This window comes from Protopterus annectens, chromosome 5.part0 (assembly GCF_019279795.1).
Source record: "Protopterus annectens isolate FY-2018-M chromosome 5.part0, PAN1.0, whole genome shotgun sequence".
In the NCBI taxonomy this organism is placed as follows: domain Eukaryota; kingdom Metazoa; phylum Chordata; order Ceratodontiformes; family Protopteridae; genus Protopterus; species Protopterus annectens.
In genome coordinates, this window is record NC_056735.1 from 811,824,525 (window position 1) to 811,830,561 (window position 6,037).

A 6,037-nucleotide genomic window follows, 5' to 3' on the forward strand; every position below is an offset into this window, starting at 1 on the left:
AATGTCAGTTGTCCACCAGTCAGGTTTGTTTTTCCTTGACGATCTTGCTTTGGTTCTATCAGGTTCAGCAGTGTCAATACATTTGTACAGGTGCTTGTATAAATCGTTGATGTATAACTCAGCATAGGTGTCTGTTCCATCAGTGGGGGGAGGGGCTATGAAGCTATTTATGCCAACACATAAGAGGTTGTAATTGACCTTGGAGAAGGGTTTTAGTCTAGTTGCTGGTAAGGGGGGGGGGGCTTGTGTTATAGTTACTTCTAGCATGACCAATTTGTGTACTGATCTCACCAGGGATGGCAACACACTGGGGGTGGTGCAGCGGTCCACCTTGTAGGAGAGCACCAGGTCCAGGATGTTTGAGCCCCTTGTGGGTGTGTCAACCAGCTGGTGAAGTGCACTCGAGTTAACAAAGTCCAGGAATCTTTGGGCAAGTGAGTTAGAACACATAGAATTTCCCTAGGCTATGGACGGGAAATTAAAGTCACCCAAAACCAGGGTGTTTGGTTGTATCCTGATTGACTCAAGTAGATCCAAGTAGGCTGAGTGGATGTCCTGATTCATGAAGGGGGTCCAAAAGCTGTCAATGACCTGAAGAGGGTTCTTACCTACAGTCAATTGCACCTGAAGTAATTCAAGGGAATCATGCTGGTATATTTACCTTTAATGAATATTGATACACCACCTCCTTTAGTTCTGATGCCTTCAGTTTGTGGTCTGAATTTATGGAAGGAAATGTAACATGGTATAGATAGGGTGATCTCCGCAGCCTTAAACCAGGTTTCAGTGACTGCACAAATGTCAGCATCTTCCAGCATGAGGACTGCTTGCAGTGAGTGCAGTTTCTGGTTTAGACTCCTAGCATTAAACAACATAACCTTGAGGTTGATTTTAGAGGGTATTTATGTCAGGAATTTTGTTCTTGTGGCACTGCCTAAAAAAGGCACTATGGGAATGGCAAGAGCTGAAATCCCAGGGGTGACAGATGTAGACCATCTCTGGTAAAGCATCAAGGTCTGTCGACCATGTCATCCCATGCTGACAGATACTAGATCCCTTTTGAATGACACCAAACTTTAAGCCAATTATTGAAGTCAATCCTTTTTTGTTTGTATTGAGATATCATCCTCGGCAAAGGCAAAATGCTGCTTAAGGCTAGGGTCATACCTGCCTGAGACACATAATCCAAGAGGTTAGTCATGTCTCTCTTCATATAGCTTAGGGAAGTATGTCTCAAGTCATTCACACCAACATAGATTTTGATGGATTTGTTGAGAGACTTGAGTGCATGTATGATGTGCTGGATCCTGGCACCTGACAGACAGCTGACCATGACCTTTTCCTCATCCATCCTGGTGAGAGGGATGTCTGTGTGTCTCACAAATGAGTTTCCTATGACTAAGATGTTTGCTTTTGTGTTATGGCTTAGGAGCTTGACTGTTGAGACACTGGTGTGTGATATATTATGTGTATTATGTTTTGCAGAGGCTGCATTATGTGGTCTGCTTGTGTTTGTGTTTGCAAGGTCTCTGATGCTTAGGTAAGCTTCTTGTAAGGACCTCCAGATATGTAGGGTTATGTGTTGTTGATTTAATATGTGCAGGAGGTGAGGTGTGCATGCTGACAACCTGCTTATTATCAGATGAACTGACTGGTGAGTGAGAGAGTCTGGATTCTAGACTCTTGATATAAATGTATCTCTCACATAATGAATCTGTGTGGACTAGAAGAAGTGGGTTGCCAGTGTACATGAGACAATTGCTGCATTGCCTCAGGATGACCATGTTGACCAGCCTGGCTGGAGAAACGGTGGCAAGTTGTTCTGTCTAGGTAAGTCAACGTGGTCAGAAAACAGGGAGAAGACAGAAAAAAGCAGGTAAAGTAGAGGACAAGAGAAGTAGACAAAATATACAAAGGGCTAGTGGAAGGGTGTGTGCTGGTACCTCAGGAACTATGCTGAAGGTATCTCCTGTCAGTGAGGACAATCATTAGAACTCACCAATGGAGCACCAGCAGAGTATGAAGGGAACATTTGCAGGCAAAAGTGTTTGTGTCTATAACCACCAACTTTGCCTCCACTGTGTGGCAGTGCATGATGCACAAATGCAGTGCTATGAAGCAAACAAGTGCAATCTGATCTAAACAACTTAACCAATAAAAAGCTCAAAACTGTTCCAGATGCCTTCAATCAGATGAGTTGCAACTGCACACTCCTGCCACTAGTGTGCAGGGGAAACCTCTCCAACAAAAGTTGGCCTTATTTAGTGCTCAAGTTATACAAACAGAGCTAAATTCAGCAGATATGAATCTAGTCTAGCATACAAAGTACAACAATTTCAGAACAAAAAAAAAAATTTAAAATAAGCAATGATATGTTAAAAATGCAGTTCAAAAGTACAATATACAGTGACAAAGTTGGGTCTATATTGCAAAATCGAATATTTATGTGTTCGAATACCTAAATATCGAACTTGTAATATGAAACCTAAAAACGTTGAATGTCCCAGGGAAAGACGTCTGTTGGCCACTAAAATAAAAAAAAAAAAAACTTTACAGCCAAACTAAGTGGGGGGCTATGCCACCCACACAACCCCTAACTAAATATGCCAACTCTGAGATCACTTTACAGTAGACAAAATGGAAAAATCCAGTGAATGGCCAAGGGAAATCTTTCCCTGCATTAAATCAGCTGTTTGCCATTTTCTGCTTTCGATATTACAAGTTCGATGTTTAGGTGATTCGATCTTGTAATATAGACCCGAAAAATTCTACTTAAGTTTTGCAGAGATAAACAGATGACTTGGATTTGCTTATATAGCAAATGAAAGCAAACTGATTTAAATAAATTAACCAATAAAAAAGCTCAAAACTGAGCCCATTTCAGCAACCTTCAATCAGATGAGTTCTAACTGCACACTCTTGCCACTAGGGTGCAGTGGAGGCCTCTCTGTTACACTGCAGCTTCATAACCCTAACACATCCTCTGTTGTAATGTCCACTTTTATTTACATAACACTGATATTATCATTGACATTTTTATTATCATTACATCAAAATGTTGGAATTTACGTTAGAAATATTTCTTTGACACCTCAGCACATTTGCCTGTAGTATATGACTACAGTTTACCCATTTCCCCTTCCCTATACATTATTATGCAGCACAAACCATTATTATTTGTGTACAAGTCCCCATTTTACTCCCACTCCTTCAGTACTGTTTTACTGTATTTGCCCTTAACATTTCAAGGCTGGAGCACATGCCCATATCTTTGCATTGCATATAAGAAAGCCATTTGGTTTACATTCTGTGCTTCTGTATGCTAGCACCTTTCCATGGCCATGAACACTATGGCTGACCTCAAAAAGGGCTAATAAATGTGTAGGTGTGATGAGCAGCATGCAAATTTGATTAGCACTGCTGCTTGTTGCACTAACATACTTACATCATTTAGGCTTAATGTGAAGCCCACACGATTGTTAATAAATCCCTGGGATTCATAATGTGGAATAAATGGACAAAATGTAGAACACTGAGTAATGTCCTACATGAAAATTTAGCCAGGAAGCTCACATCACTAAAATGTGTTACTTTATTCTTACAAAACATAATTTGATGAATTAAAGTGATTTAATATTATATACAATGGCAGTTAAAAATAATATTAGCAATGACTTGTGTGGCAGACTCTTTAAATAAGGAACATTGAAGAAGACAGACTTACAGAGACAAGAGAGAAACAGAGACATAAGGGGAGATATTTTCAACATTGCCATCTACCTCTATACCATCTTGCTATATGTATATACATAAAGCACACACACACACACACACACACACACACACACACACACACACACACACACACACACACACACACACACACACACACACACACACAATCACAAGTGTGCCTGCATGGGAGACATTGCAACTGGCTACAGTGCATAATACATGAAAAAATGCTCTTACATAAGCATACAATAGTGTTTAGGGAATGTTTTTATTTTCTTGACTGAGATATGAAACAATGTGCTTTGGAGTGTGTTTAGAGGTTCTAGTGTGTGTAAAATGTACTTTTTTAATTATTCTCTGTGATGAAGTGCTGTTCTTTAAGTGCTGTTGGGATAACAGGGAGAAGTTATGAGCTTTGTCTTTGAGAAAGTCTGTAGGATTGTAAGAAGTATTGGTTTCTACAATGCTTTGGAGTCATCTTTCTCTCTCAGCGTACACTCTTTGTGTTGGAAGCTTTCTTAGACCACTCCTTACGCCTTCCTTAAGAACATCCATATGAGAACATTCAAGTTGTACAAGACACAGTAAATCATTTTGAAAATATCTGTCACTTGCTCATTCTTGTTCAGAGCCCCGTTTGGCAGTCCTGCATCAGTGCTCTTGCATTTCCTTGGTACCTATGTACTTTGAAACCAGGTAAGGCCAAAGTTATACATTGAATACGATGGAAGGATTTGGTATTTGTCTGATTGCTTTTTCCTGTATTTTTGTCATATACCTAGAATGTATCTTTTCTCAGACCTAACAATGACAGTTAATAGATTTATATGGGTTGGAAAATTATTCATTTTCAAATGCATGCCAGTTCTATGATCTTTTTTTTATATTAATTACTGCATCATGTTTTATTTTAATTAGCATGTCAAAATATTGACCATACTTCCCAACCCAGCCATGTCACTGATGTTGTCTCCTTAGGCACAGAAAAACATATAGCTAGCAAACTTTTGGAGTCATGCTAGTCAGTGCTGACCACATACACTGGGTGACAATTTTTCTAAATGAAATATGATGAAAACAGGTCTCAGCTCTATATGTTATTCCTAGTCAGCTTCATTCAGGGCTGATAATGTTATCAATAGGTTGTGGTATCTTTCTGAGGTCATCAGTGTGTAGAATAAGGGCTTCAATATGCTGTTAAAAGCATCCATCAACAGGCCAAGAATTGTATGCATTTGTCTGCATATGGAGTCTGTAGTAATGAATGTTTAATACAGGTGTTTTATGTTGTCACCAGTGGAGCATAGTGACTCAACATCTTTATTTTGAATGACAGTCTTGACAATGAAACAACCATGTTTTATTGGTAGCTGCTCTGCAGTCACTTGAGACATAGACATTGTTGCCTCCTTAATATCAGACATGGCTTTCCGTCTCTTCTTCTTCACCTGCCTCCTCAGTTAACAAGCTGTTAGGAGGGCCTACCTTGCTTGTGCAGATCTAATTGCTATAGTGGCTTGTATGACCTGGTATAACTGGCATCCACAGGCTAACACAGTACTAAAGTAGCATGATTTCAGGCTTCTTTTTGCTTGCCTATGCGTGCTTGTGTGTGTGTATGTGTGTATGTGTCTGCACAAGTGTGTGTGTGTGTGTGTGTGTGTGTGTGTGTGTGTGTGTGTGTGTGTGTGTGTGTGCTTGTGTGCGTGTGTGTATGTGTGTGTGTGTGGTGGGGTTAAAGAGATTCTATACTGTTGCACTTTTAATTGCATATCCACACATCGAGTTTTGTTATGTGATGGTTCAATGTTTTTTGTCTTTCAGCATAGCCAGAATGTGTAGAAAATGCAAATGTTTTGCTCCAAGACAGCAAGGTACTGTAGTGTTAGTGGCATCTGTTTTACTTTCCTGCTGTATATCTGCCACACCACATCATATGAGTCATCACTGGTGTCTGGTTCCCATATGCTGTTTCCCTTCTTCTCGTCTCAATGAGACACCAAAGGAGAAGCAATATCGCATAGAGAATGTGCCACTCTTGTAGAGGTTATGGCTGAAGCTAGGGAACAGGATGGGGCTGCATTCTCTACAGGGAGTTTTGCCCCATCCCATGCAGGTAGACACCATTAATCATTGATCCTGACTGTGCAAGAGCTGGACTGCATAATGGAGGCTATAGTTCTCCAGGCTATAATCCTATAGGTTATCTTTCAGGAACCCTTTCCTACAGTAAGTATCAGACTCCATGGTCCAGCTAATAGATGCCATTGGACCACTGGGACCCTGGAACACTGCTTACTGT